Below are 16109 nucleotides of genomic sequence, written 5' to 3' on the forward strand. Positions count from 1 at the left end.
CAACCAACAATTAGATTGCTTTCTGCAAATTTCTTAATCCTTCCTAATCCTAAATGACAGATCGTGTTTTTGTCTTTACAGCTTCCGTAATTATATGTATATAGAGAAAGCGCCACACGATGACGGTCACTTAACTGTTGTCTACATATGAGAGGTGACAACAACGTCGGTGTATGCACTTCCACAGTGTTTAAACCCTACACTGTTTGCTATCGACTTTCCACACAAGCTTTCAAAATCTATGCAGAATACTTGCTTTTGCCAAGTATATGAAAATAGATCCAATACGCACGCAGATTTTATTAAGGAACCCCTTTTGTATAACAGAAACATAGATAAAGGTGGCAAATATTGCTAGAGAAAAAAACTTCACGAACATGACATTTTTAACATTCATTGTTTAGTGAACGATGATGGCAACCTTATGACGCGCGCAATGTTGACATCAATTTTACAATATATATTTTACTGAATTTCATGGAATAATAAAAGCAGTTACTAAGTATTTCAAAGTCACAGGAATTAAAATAACATCAAATGTGACGTTCTAAAAAGGATCAAAGAGCTTCAGTATTGGAGAATCTGTGAAGGTGAAAAAAATGAAGATCATCGAAAACTGTGAAGATGAAACTTTGATCAATATGAAATGGAGCGACATCGTCATAAACCTTTAATACTAGCACACTAGCCCTGATCCCAGATGAAGATGGATGCAAGATAGGTTGCTTCATTGAATACTCCCAGTAAATACAAACTTGACTGAAAGGAATACTGTTGTAAATAACTTCTACACATTCTGTGGGGGTGAGCCATTTCAAGGAAGAATTAAGATACTATTATTTGATAGAAAAAGCGCGACATAGTAAAAAAAGCTGTGCTTAATTACTTTTAAAGAAAATGGGCCATGTATCGAAACTTAACTAGCGAAGAAAACTGATCTAGTAATCGGGAATATATGTTTTGCTGTGAATGTGTGAATTAATGTACAGTTAGTATTAAGTAAGTTACTCTTTTATATGTTTATTTATTACATTTTTTTGTTTGTTTTGTCTCTATATATTTATTTCTTTTATTTCTTTTCACTTAATTATAAATCTGTTTACTAATTTATTTTTCTTATTTTTAATCTACGTGTTTATTTGTTTTACTTAATTATTTTTGCTTTGTTTTGTTTTTTATCTAAAAATGGTCTTTCACTTTGTCAACTGTGAAGGCCATCCTTGAAGGACCTCTACCAATGAGTTCACTGAGGTGATCATGGGTAACTCGAACCCACTACAGCATGTGTACCAAGATATCTCATACTGTTGTACAGTAAGTTCATGTATTCAACACCCAATAAAAAGTATGTTAGCCATACAATGTGGAGTAAATGCAATGTAACCAGGGTTACTGGTAAGACATACTGGTCAGAAGAAGTTAAGGAATAACTGACGTTTCGTACGAGTACTACAGCACCCAGACGATTAATTGTCACAGACTGTGGCTGGAGCCAGCTAGCTGAGTTTAGGTTTACGCCATATTCAGCAATATTTTGGCTATATGTCGGTTGTCTGTCGGTAATCGAGTCGAGAACAAACAACCCAGTGATCAACAGCATGAACATCGATCTACAAAGTTGTAATACGACGACTTGTGTCAACGAAGTTAGCGAACCTGAGCGCCCGACCCGGTTAGTCGCCTCTTACGACAAAGAAGGGCTACTGAATATTGGCCGTATGTAGACAACACTGGGTAACCCAAGGGTGATTCAGACCTAGTTTGTTGACCCAAGCATGATCCAGTTCGCACTGGCTGATCACTGGCTGGTCCATGTCGCACTGGTTGAGCCAAGTGTGATCCAGACCGCACTGGTTGATTAAAGTGTGATGTAGACCGCACTGGTTGACTCAACAATGATCTACATAGATATCACTGGTTCGCACTGGCTGATCACTGGCTGGTCCATATGGCACAGGTTGATTCAAGTGTGATCTAGACCGCACTGGTTGATTCAAGTGTGATCCAGGCCGCACTGGTTGATTCAAGTGTGATCTACATAGATCTCACTGGTTGACCCAAGCATCCACCACTGCACTGCAGATAACTAACATGAAGGAGGTTTGCATGTAGTAAAGACGTCCCCGGAGTTTCATCTTGAATACAGGACTTCGACCTTGCTCTACATCCCTAGGAGAAGTCCGCCAATGATCATGTGTAAATAGCGTGTTTGCAGAGATGGATGATTGAGCACAGACGCAGATTCAACCTGATAACATGTTTAAGAATGAACAGCATATATGAACGACACTAATCAAGTCCAGTCTCATAGAGGTTTTCATGTAGATTGTGTCAAGGTTAAAGCTGATGTAACAAATGTTCGAATGGTGGACTGTTACGTAAATATGGTTTAAGTATCAAAAGTATACCTCCCTAAAATACTGTCAGTGTGATTTCAACAGTGAGTGACATATTGGTTAATAAACCTTCAAATACTGTCAGTGTGATTTCAACAGTGAGTGACATATTGGTTTATAAACCTTCAAATACTGTCAGTGTGATTTCAACAGTGAGTGACATATTGGTTTATAAACCTTCCAGTTCCAATAAGGAATCTGTGAAGTATTAGTGTAATATTTTTAAACTGTATAATTAGTTGAATTATTTTTGGCCTTGCCAATTTTTCTATTGCTCTGTTGTGAACTTTGTGAAATCCTGCATGACCCTATGACAGATATGTACAGTTCTACCACACCTGTCAGATAACAGGTAGATGCAGTTCACTTACACCTGTCTGACAACAGATAGGTACAGTTCTTCCACACTTGTCTGACAACAGATAGGTACAGTTCTTCCACACTTGTCTGACAACAGATAGGTACAGTTCTTCCACACCTGTCTGACAACAGATAGGCACACTTCTTCCACGCTTGTCTAACATGACGACAGATAGGTACAGGTCTAACCCACTTGTCTGACAACAGATAGGTACAGATCTAGCACACTCGTCTAACAACAGATAGGTACAGGTCTACCACACTCGTCTGACTACAGAAAGGTACAGATCTACCACACGTGTCTGACAACAGATAGGTACAGATCTACCACAGATCTGGCACACTTGTCTGACAACAGATAGGTACAGATCTAGCACACATGTCTGACAACAGATAGGTACAGATCAAACGCACTTCTATAAAAACAGATCTACTTGTATCTACAGTTCAGCCACAACGTTCACAACGAGGCGGCATTGCGGACATTGACATCGACGGCAAAGCGTTGTAGATATGACCGCCGATCTGTAGGTAACTACAAGACTTTGAGCGTGACGCTGTTCTCCTGTGGAGGATTGTCGAGATAGATTGCTTTTACTTGCCCAATTAGCACCTTACACTGGAATGTCTCCTACCCTCACCTGTCTTCCATCACGACATTTGACCTGGTAACCTTGCAGAATTGCAAGATGTTAGCTGTCTCTGAGCTGTAACAGGTCAGTATGTTTTGGTCAAGTCACATTCTTCTCATACTCCTCCCTGATACAGACACGTGGGTTCCTCGTTATATGACGGAAGAACCGTCTTAAATAAAAAACAACATTGAACAGAACAGACCACAAAGAAGTTAGAACATAATGATCAGATACAGAACCAGAATAACAAGCCATACCAGGGCTGTGTTCAACTGATAAAACATTGTGTTTAACACATGGGTTAGGGGTGGTGGTGTTTGGGCCCCAATCTATGTGGACATGTAAAACATTTTCCTGTTTATTGTGTTCTAATGAATCGCCTTCTAGTTACAAATTCAAGGTGGTGGGCAAAGTTATGCTTTATCTCTCCTAGTTAAATATTCATGAGATACACATACATGCTTTATCTCTCCTAGTTACATATTCAAGAGATACACATACATGCTTTATCTCTCCTAGTAACATGTTCATACTCCTAGTTACATATTCATGAGGGACACATACATGCTTTATCTCTCCTAGTTACATATTCATGAGGGACACATACATGCTTTATCTCTCCTAGTTACATATTCATGAGGGACACATACATGCTTTATCTCTCCTAGTTACATACTCATGAGGGACACATACATGCTTTATCTCTCCTAGTTACATACTCATGAGGGACACATACATGCTTTATCTCTCCTAGTTACATACTCATGAGGGACACATACATGCTTTATCTCTCCTAGTAACATATTCATGAGGGACACATACATGCTTTATCTCTCCTAGTTACATATTCATGAGATACACATACATGCTTTATCTCTCCTAGTTAAATATTCATGAGATACACATACATGCTTTATCTCTCCTAGTAACATATTCATGAGGGACACATACATGCTTTATCTCTCCTAGTTAAATATTCATGAGATACACATACATGCTTTATCTCTCCTAGTTACATATTCAAGAGATACACATACATGCTTTATCTCTCCTAGTAACATGTTCATACTCCTAGTTACATATTCATGAGGGACACATACATGCTTTATCTCTCCTAGTTACATATTCATGAGGGACACATACATGCTTTATCTCTCCTAGTTACATATTCATGAGGGACACATACATGCTTTATCTCTCCTAGTTACATACTCATGAGGGACACATACATGCTTTATCTCTCCTAGTTACATACTCATGAGGGACACATACATGCTTTATCTCTCCTAGTTACATACTCATGAGGGACACATACATGCTTTATCTCTCCTAGTAACATATTCATGAGGGACACATACATGCTTTATCTCTCCTAGTTAAATATTCATGAGATACACATACATGCTTTATCTCTCCTAGTTACATATTCAAGAGATACACATACATGCTTTATCTCTCCTAGCAACATGTTCATACTCCTAGTTACATATTCACGAGGGACACATACATGCTTTATCTCTCCTAGTTACATATTCATGAGGGACACATACATGCTTTATCTCTCCTAGTTACATATTCATGAGGGACACATACATGCTTTATCTCTCCTAGTTACATACTCATGAGGGACACATACATGCTTTATCTCTCCTAGTTACATATTCATGAGGGACACATACATACTTTATCTCTCCTAGTTACATATTCATGAGGGACACATACATGCTTTATCTCTCCTAGTTACATATTCATGAGGGACACATACATGCTTTATCTCTCCTAGTTACATACTCATGAGGGACACATACATGCTTTATCTCTCCTAGTTACATATTCATGACCTATACATACATGCTTTATATCTCCAAGCACCATATTCATACTCCTAGTTACATATTCATGAGATACACATACATGCTTTATCTCTCCTAGTAACATATTCATACTCCTAGTTACATATTCATGAGGGACACATACATGCTTTATCTCTCCTAATTACATATTCATGAGGGACACATACATGCTTTATCTCTCCTAGTTACATATTCGTGAGGGACACATACATGCTTTATCTCTCCTAGTTACATATTCATGACCTATACATACATGCTTTATATCTCCAAGCACCATATTCATACTCCTAGTTACATATTCATGAGATACACATACATGCTTTATCTCTCCTAGTAACATATTCATACTCCTAGTTACATATTCATGAGGGACACATACATGCTTTATCTCTCCTAGTTACATATTCATGAGGGACACATACATGCTTTATCTCTCCTAGTTACATATTCATGAGGGACACATACATGCTTTATCTCTCCTAGTTACATATTCATGACCTATACATACATGCTTTATATCTCCAAGCAACATATTCATACTGTTTCCAAATATTCTTTTTGCCTTCTGGTTACATATTCCTGGAAGAGGGGGTTAGGCTGGGGCCCAGCTATGCTTTGTCTCTCCAAGCTATATATTAATGCTTTATCACAAATTTGCTTTACGCATTCTGGTTACATATTGTGTGTATATATGTGCGTGTGTGTGTGTGCGTGCGTGTGTGTGTTTGTGTGTGTGTTTGTGTCTGTCTGTCTGTGTCTGTGTCTGTGTCTGGGTGTGTCTGTGTCTGTGTGTGTTGGGGATGGGGGCGCATGGGGTGCACAGCTATGTTTTTATCTCTCCTAGTTACATATTCATATGCTTTGTTACAGCTATTGCCGCGTGAGATGATGTTTCAACTGGTGAAGACAAACGCCAGGATAAGTGAGTTTATATTTTAACAGTAAGTAGGGTTTATCGCAATGTTGAAATCACCACAAAACTACACACGAAGATTTAGCGGCGCGTTTGACAGCCCGATACTGTCTCACACCGCAGGTTTCCTGAAGATAGTATACTTTAGATACCCTGACATCGATAAGAGAAGATGGACTTGACGTCCTGAAGCAGTGAACACTTTTAACTAACGTCCAAATCGCATCTATGACAGATCAGTTCTCCCATGTGCCATGTATGCGATGTTGATTCGGCTCTATATGTATCCAGGTTTAAAAGCATGGCAATAACAAGTCGGCATTAAGCAGATCATGGCAGTACCGTTTAGTCATCGTATGAGGTAACGTCTCATGTTGTTGATCATAAAGGGCTGCTTATTAGGAATATTTACAATACTAAAGGTAACCGCTTAAGTGACGCAACAGGGAGGAGACAGGTTCATGTCACTAGACCTTCACGAAGAGAAGCCTACAACGAGCAGCTGTCTCACTACATCTCAACTAGTCACGTAATTGAGAATAAAGTAATTTTTGTTAAGTTTCACTTTTAACAAAGCCCCATTTTCATCGACTATTCAGTGAAAACTCAATAAGTGAAAGACACTGGGTCAAAGTTAGCGATCATGTTAAACATCAGTTCGAAAATACCTAATTATGCTAGCTTTTGTTCCACATTTTGGTCTTAATGTGTAGAGTAAATTACCCAAAACTAATTTCGTCACGCAATAACTGTGTGTATATGAAAACAGTGTTGCCTAATTCTTCATTATGACAAGTGCTTTGTTTGTGTAGCGCTGAGTCCACACAGCTGAATACTGCCACCAATAAACAAACATTTGCTTGGAACTACCGCCATGAATGACGTACAATGTCCAACAGCGCCGATCTGTTACAGCATGGTCACTACAAGGTAAAGGTGACAACCCGAGCGGCGGACATGAAAGACCTCGAGCAACATTACCTTCTGTCAGCTGGTTGTAGAGGTTCCTGTAGGCATCGCCTGGGTGTGAACCACAACAAGCCCGGGGGTGTAACACGGCTCCACACACCAAGGAATCTACTTGCCACTTTTTGAAGTCTTTAACCAGATTGTGCGTCTTGAAAACAAAGAGAGGATTACAGCAGAGCCCGAGGTCATTCTCGCAAGCAGCAATTATCAAATGTGCACGCAAAATGTTATTGTTTTTCGCTGTGTATGTTTAACAGCTCATTTCATGTTATAAAACAAACGTAGACTGTATAGCAAACCAATGAAACTATTTGAATGTACAAAGCCGTCAGAAAGTGGTCAAATACCACACTTGTCATATTTGGGATTACACGTTCCCGGTAAAGTACAGTTCTCTGCTCCGGCAGTGGGACCATGCCAGTTTTCTCTTGTCATATGTGTAGAGAACAGAAACCAACAAGGAATGCTTGCACAAAGTGCCGTGTTTGATGGTCACTGGAGCTTGTTTTATGCCTATCTAGATACCTATCTAGATACCTATCTAGATCACGATGAATAGGACTTGCAGTTCACTGGCTTCAGTACTTCTACAAATTCTATGACTAACATTTTCGAATATTACGTAAGTGCGAACCAGATTTCGGTATATTTGTCAATTCTCCAATAGCTGCAACCTATTATAGGTCTGGAATGTATCGCTATAATACAGCTGACACAAATATATATCCCGTGATAAAGTTGTAATTGTTCAATCGAGATTTCTTAGATAAATGTATCAAATACCAAATTTATGTCCTAATAGCATGTTGACCTCCTCGTAAATTAACTGCAGTATGTCTATATAGCATCCTGTGACCCTGTGTTCTGCAGTATATGTGTATAGCATCATGGATGATGTGACCCTGTGTTCTGCAGTATATGTGTATAGTATCCTGGATGATATGATATGGCCCTTTGTTCTGCAGTATATGTGTATAGCCTCATGGATGATGTGATCCTGTGTTCTGCACTATATGTGTTTAGCAGCCTGGATTGTCAGTCAGATCAAGCCTTTGTACTTTCTCTAGCCCCGTAGTGTTTACGGCAAATAGAGCGGGCTGGAGGATATTGTATTTACTATGGCATGTGAATGTCAAAATTTTCTGTAGTAAGGAACGAGTCCTGACTGGCTAGTTGGAAGGACATGTCTGACCACAGAGTCCACTACACTCCCCCCTCTCCTAACCGTTTATATAGCCAATACATTCTGAAGGTCGTGGTATGATTAATGTTAACACTATTTTAGTTATACTGTGATTTTTATTGTGTACTTTTGCACATGCTATTACGCATATGAATGAAATGGGTGTATTTATATTCTGGCTTACGGCTTATGAAAATATATCAGCGAATGATATAACATGATGAAGAGCCACTCATCAGACCCATCCCTAAATCCTCCGTTAGCGGCGTCATTTAACAAAGTATGCAGAACAGACAAAACGAACTCCACATCACGTGTTTCTGTAGACGTATAGGGTCCTGACACAAGGGATGCTACGACAGAGGACAAACGTGAATACATCAAGTTGGCATGTCAAAAAGCGTTGGCTGTTGCGCACCGGTTTCAGTGCCACCATCCTACCATCCTGAGACCACGAGTCTGATACCAGCAGACAGGAGCCACCACAGATCCAATACGACGGAGTCAACTGCGCGTAACGACAACTCAGCAAGATTGCCATATTGTTCGTCGCCATCTTAAAGATTCCCTGCGTTTGTTGTGGAATGCTAAAGTCCCCAAGGTCACTGTTCAAAGACTCAATGGTTAAATGATGGCATGTTTGCTTTTCATTTTGAAACCAGGAGTCTTCCATACACTGATTATGGAAATGTAATCATTGTGTGGTATTAGTTTTTCTTTTTTTTCTTATTTGTCTTCTCAATACATCTATCCCTAAATAAACCTGTTTATTGCTCAAACCGACCTCCAGATTTCTTACTGGTGCTTTTTCAGTGTTGTGTGTTGGATATGTCTGGTAGTAACGCATGTCAAGACTCACGATCAAAGCAAGAATTTACCCAGTTATTTCAAGCGTGCCAAGGTTGCTGCACATAATTTGAAGTTGATGTTGTTGATGGCGATTTACTACTGGAGGATACAGCAATCTTCTTCCTTTTCTTCCTCCTTTTCCTCTTCTTCCTCTAGTTGTAAATGTAAGTATTATGAGCCGGTATGCTATGTTTACAGGTATCCTTGAATGAGTAAACGAATCTGTTTGTTTATCGTTTCTTTCGGTGTTAAATATGTTGTCCTGTGAGTGTGGCACTGGCTTCAGGTGGTGCCAGGGCATATGGGTCAGGACAACATTAAACTGTCATTAAACAGTGACTCATGGCCCCCTGTCACACACACCATTCACCATACCTCGACCTTATGCGTTGATTTAATCTGTCATACTCTTGGCCTGATCTTATCTAAGCTGGTGTCTTATGAAGGCTGTGCATGACCTTCAGCGCCACCTTTGTGAGTGCTTCCACAACAGTACCATTTGTAGGACTGAGATAGGAATGAGCCACACTTTCAAGCAAGTTCATATGTATGAGAATAAATACGTGACATATCAAACATTGTAACACGTGTTACAGCTGTGACTGCACTTTCTCAAAGTACAGATTCCAAGTATTTTGGAGTGTTCCATCATACAAACGAGTGGCCATGGGGTAGCCCAGTGATGAAAGCTTCTCTTAGTCACGCCGAAGACCAGGGTTGGATTCGTCACTGTGGACAGTAAGTGGAGCCCATTTCTGGTGTTCCGTGTCGTGTTATTGGGAGTATACTGCTACAAGCGGCGTAAAACTAAAAGTCATTCAATCGCCCACTCCCGACATGAGAGCCAAACAACTGCTTGTCCCTACCACGGGTTTAGTGTACACCACCGACAAACGTAATATGGAACGGCTCCCAAGGCCGAAAGATTTCAATGCACAATTCACTTTAGAAGGTGGTCTGATGTAACCTTTTATTTCAGATATAACATATGTTAGATCTGACCACTTTCTGAATGCCACCTTTTCCTAGCCAAGTTAGCACCTCAAATATGACATGTTACGTTTGACCAATTTCTAAAATGGCATTGTGCATTCATTTCAAACACTTCCGGTCACTATGTGCCTATGGTCCGGAAACCATGGGTATGCGTTTAGTGTTAATCAGTTATCATATGGTCTGATCTGAATAACCTCGTCCCTTTCACGAAGTGACAGGTGACCAACACGTGTGTCGTCAGTCTTGTTGTTGCGTCACTCAGTGTCAGCCATACTGTGATGAGCTAACACTAGCTGACCCTACTGACCTTCAGTAGATTAGTACTGATCCAAATTGCATGATGACAAGTGCGTTTGTCTGGACGACCCACGGCGTGCTACTGCAAGTCGGCAGCAGGTGACAGGACCGATAACATTCAGGGTGATATGCAGATATTCGGCAGAACACAGGGTCACAGGATGCTATATAGCTATACTGCAGAACACAGTATCACATCATCCAGGATGCTATACACATACACTGCAGAGAGGGTCACATCATCCAGGACGCTATACAGACATACTGCAGAACACAGGGTCACAATATCCCGGATGCTATATACATATACTGCAGAACACAAGATCACAGCATCCATGATGCTATACACATATAGTGCAGAACACAGCATCACATCATCCAGGATGCTATACACATATACTGCAGAACACAGGGTCACATCATCCATGATGATATACACATATACTGCAGAGCACAGGGTCACAATATCCAGGATGCAATACACATATACTGCAGAACACAGGGTCACATGATGCTAAGTAGATATATTGCACAACAAAGGGTCACATGATGCTATACACATATACTGCAGAACACAGGGTCACATCATCCATGATGCTATACACATATACTGCAGAACACAGGGTCACATGATGCTAAGTAGATATATTGCACAACAAAGGGTCACATGATGCTATACACATATACTGCAGAACACAGGGTCATAACATCCAGAATGCTGTACAGATATATTGTAGAACACAGGGTCATAGGATGCTATACAGATGTACTACAGAACACAGTGGGGTAATGGTTTGTGTGTGGGTAAGTTACTGACTGTAGGAGTAGATGGATGGATGGGTACAATAACTGGGGGTGTGAGTGATGGGATCCAGTAGAGCCCTAGGACGAACTAGGGAATATATCTTCCTGGAAGCCTACACGGAAACACGCATGGGTGACAGGAGTGATTCACGAGACAATGAAATCCATCACTGTAAAACCTGATGGGTATAGGCAGTGCTTAGCCTGACATAGTGGATCACCCATGCTCTCACTCTCTTGTCTAACCCTCTGATCTCAGTCTCTGGTCTCACCCCGTAATCTCAATCTCAAGTCTTAAACTCTGATCACATCCTTTGGTCTCACCGTCTGATCTCTATATCTGACCTTATCCTCTGGTCTCACCCCCTGGTCTCAAACTCTGGTCTTACCCTCTCATCTCAATATCTGGTCTCACTCTGTATTCTCACCACCTGATCTCAATCTCTGGTCTCACCCCCGACCTGCCCACAGCTGCCTGACAGTCGGTGTGGAGTATAACCTGTGGCGTAAAACGACTTTTGTGCGCACAGTCAATACGTGCTAGGACGCAGCACATGCTGACAGTGTGGAACAAAAGGTATTTACTCAAATAGTATCTTTGTTGTATTTTTTTACAAACTACAAAAGGACTTTATTCACTTCGTTCCGTAGACTTCGTGTACAGTCTACAGTACATAAATGTAAATACCTCGTTCATGCCACGTATAGACAGGACATGATTTACAGAGAAAACAAAAAACTGATCCGCTTGATCCCGATACCAGTCATGATGAACACCGCTCATCCGGGCATTGTGCCAGTCAGGCGCATGCGTGCTGATATACATGGTGTCTGGTGATGGTATCATGTTCACAAACATTTGCAGACGTCTGACTTCGCTACCAGGTCAGTGGTGTTATTGGTGCTACTTTTAGCTGTTTAAGCTATAAAGTACGAATTGATGGTGCACCGTAAAGACTTATATACCTTTAATATCTGGAAATGGTAGATTACAAATACATGTACCCCCATAATAAGTGTTTCGATTATGTGTTCACTGAGAATTAAATGTATACATTTGTCAAGACAAGAAAGATAATATCAACATGACATTTTCCAGCGTCAGCATCATGCTGGTGGTCAAAATGGTTACCCTGGCATCCAGCAGATCTTGACGTCACCATTTGCCTTTGGTGCTATCAGCTGATGCGTGATAATTGCGAGTCACCAATCAACATGCCATCCGGGTGCACTCATCGGTCCAAGCTGTTGTGTGGTCCGTCAAAACGGTATATCCTCTCTGGTCAGCTTCAGTCATCCCTCTCATCTGTCGTCCAAATATTGGTTTGTAACGGTCGTGATTAGCATTCCACCCAATGACAATGTATGGATCTCTCTTCTTGTGTTAACAGATATAGCCTGTTGCCTACAGCAAGTCATGTACTGATACGATCTTGTCTACTTGTTTTCTGCACATGTACACAGTATGATGTTTACTCGTGATGTGAAATGTCATTGGATGTTAGCTTTAGATTGAACACAATAGCCTTGTGAATATTGTAACATGGCATTGGGACGGGCGATGCTCATGCAGTCGGCTACCGGTTTCTCTAGGTCAGATTCGACATTTACAAGCCTTGGACAGGTGGCTGGAATATCGCTGAGAGATGAAACAAGGTAATTACTACTGTAGACTGTGTCTGCTGTCTGTGAACCATCCAACACTATCAGCCATCAACACCAGTGTGTGGAAACCCTACACTCAGCCAGGTGACATCACACCTTCCTACCACATAGAATGATGCAGGAATTTTCCATACACAACCCATTTTTCTATCTTCATCTGTCATAAAACATATTTTCTACGTCATAAAATCTTTTCAGGGACCTTTCGGTTGTCACTATGTACGTCAGCTGCAGAATTTCTGTCAGCCTCCCTGTTGTGTTTAATGGGCGTATTAGAGCATCCAGCGACATTGCTTAGGTCTGGATACCGCCATGGACAATATCACCACCAACACCTGGTGTTCTTACAGCACAGAGGTTGGCTGAGCGAAGATAAACCCACTGTGTTTTAAATAATTAAATATATTCTAGAAAAGTACTAAGTGTGCTTTAGTATTGTTTTTGTTTGTCACATATAGATTATATTTCCAACGAAAGTAATAGGCTACAGAATCTGCTGATCAACCGTTGTCTTTTTGTGGCAATGTTTCCACCAACTCAACTCCATGGGGAGTATTAAACTCATCCTCACAAGGTACACATATGCAGCTGGTTGGACCGGGCCACATATTTACAGTGTAATGTCCAGTGATAATGCACGTTGGCTGACGATAGGTGTTTAATTTATTTCCAGTGGCATATAAGACAGAGACCTGCCAAACAAGTCCCCAACATGAACACAGTCACCAGGACAGCGGTGACTCTACCCGTGTACCAGTATGTGACCACCCTGGGAACCTGACTGTGGCTTTCACCCCTGATTTAGGGGAGACACAGTGTGTAAGGTGCGGAGGTTGGGGAAATAGCTCTGGGTAAATGAGGGCGTGACCAAGGTTTACTTATACAGGGCAATGTGAACGTTCAGTCTATTCTGTGTCAGCAGCTGAGCGGCAGTTGGTGCAACATATGAAAAAGATTGTTTACTGCTCGCTTCTGTTTACGAAGATAATGGAAGGTTTGAAACAACCTGTGACGAACATGTTGACCCGCATGTTTACTGCTGATCACCACCTATGACTGGTGGGACAACTATGGGTTCTTGAATCTCCAGCCAATAGATAGTTAAAACGTGTAGGACAAAGACTCTATCCACAATGTGTTTCTATCCATCCTTGACAGCATCTACTGGTTATCAAAGCAAGTGTGTGTTATTGTACGCCACGTGGATCACACTGAAGCAGTATCACTGTAAGGGATGATAGTCTGGAGCATATCAACACATATTTTAGTAGTTGTTTCATAACACGTCAATATTTATATAAATTTGTTTTTCTTTTACCTACAAAGATGCGTGAATGTTTCGATGTTAAACTCACCATGAGATGAGAAAATGACAGAAGAGGACAGGGCGTGAATGTTAACGTTATCTCATATTTTGCCAAAAGTCACTTCTAAAATTGAACCTTTGTGGTATACTACACATATTATTAGATTGCAAGCTACACGATCTGTTTCATGGATTTACATACGTAATAAAATGTTCTATTTTGTTGAAATGGTCGCCCTAATAGGTACGTTTTTTCCCTGATAATCTGGTATTATTTTCGAGAATATTTGGGTGTTTAATAAGAGAAAGAGGTTAAAATGAATTGGTAATTTGTATTTTTGAATATGGTATTACTGGCAGCATTTCTGAATGCACTGGAGTTCACAATGTAAGTGAGACGACTGGGTTTTACAAAAGAAGTTGAGGAGGCTGGATTTTACACAATGCGTACTTTACAAATAAGGAGCAGCCTGTCACTGAAGTCCGTCATATATCATATGTACCTTTCTTATGCCATCGCCTGTAACAAACTGTGTCCTACGCGTATGTTTCCGGTTCAAGATGTGAGGGGGTTGTACAATTTATTTTGATTAAAAAGTACTTTTCTGCAAAACGAAACACAAAAATGGTACAAACTCTGTGTCAAAAACATTATTAATATGTAGTAGTACGTACACTCTGTTTTGTTTATTGTTTACGTCACAAACATTTTGACGTATACAGTATTTAAAAAACTAAGTACATGTATCGTTATCATGGTACGTCTTATCATCGAAGCTTCTGAGCTTGTATTACTCCTTTTACTATGGGACAATTCCACCATATTTACTATCAAGCATATATCTGGGATAACGTCGTAAAGACTCTACTACTTTTGTTGGGTTGAGTCCCATCCGAAATTCGAACCCGCACCATCAGAGTTAGGCATCTAATCGCCAGCAGAGAAAGTCAGCCGCCTAAGTAAACCATTCAGCCACCGCGAGTTCGGCACTGTGTGTTCATCTTTAGTATCAGTATCACATGTTAGCTGTTAGCTTTTAATTTTGCTAAGGTTCTTTTCTGAAAGAGAAGATCATATTTTCTTGTTTCGCCTTTATATCTCCCATACGTGAACCCTTCTGATTTTTAGTGAAGTTTTATTGCACGAGAAATGATCATAGAAGCTACTTTATTTTACAAACAAAAAAAGATAAAAGTGATATTAGAATCCATTTAGAGAAATTGTTGTGGTTTATCATCTTTTGATGTATTGATTTTAAAATCGATACTTTACATTCATTTATCTTCACCGCTTGGATCTCTTTGTTTTCGTTCGAGGTTTTGATCCAGATTTTAGCACCCATGACTGAGAGAGAGAGAGAGAGAGAGAGAAGTGGGGAGATAAGAGAGATAAATAGTGCATAAATGTGTGACGCATGCAACTAAGCATATTGTTACAATATAAGAGTACCGCCCAGCCAAATAACACAGTTTTAAAACATTTCAGTAGCGATGAAATAAATCTCTAAGGTACATACAAATGCATGCTATATACACGTTGAAGAAAGAATTAAATCATACATAAATCGTCCTTCTTTCAAACATTTGTAGAAAGTTAAATGCTGACAGTGGTTGTAAATGGTTATCATCAAGAATGTAGATGTTCGTTATGAAGCAGTATCATACCTACATCTCCTGTCAGTTGTGAGAACCCCATTCTCCTCGGACTGATTGTTTAATGTGTTTTGTAAAGGGTACGTCTTGTAAACAATAACGCTGTCCTCACTTTTGTTTAACAAGCAAACATAACTCTTGTATTTATCACGAATCCAGTTTTGGGAGATGAATTTTCATTGTATCAACGATTTTCTGCACAGTATCCAAGCTTGTAGAACGTGTCTTAG

The sequence above is a fragment of the Haliotis asinina genome, chromosome 14 (assembly GCF_037392515.1).
Source record: "Haliotis asinina isolate JCU_RB_2024 chromosome 14, JCU_Hal_asi_v2, whole genome shotgun sequence".
Classification (NCBI taxonomy): domain Eukaryota; kingdom Metazoa; phylum Mollusca; class Gastropoda; order Lepetellida; family Haliotidae; genus Haliotis; species Haliotis asinina.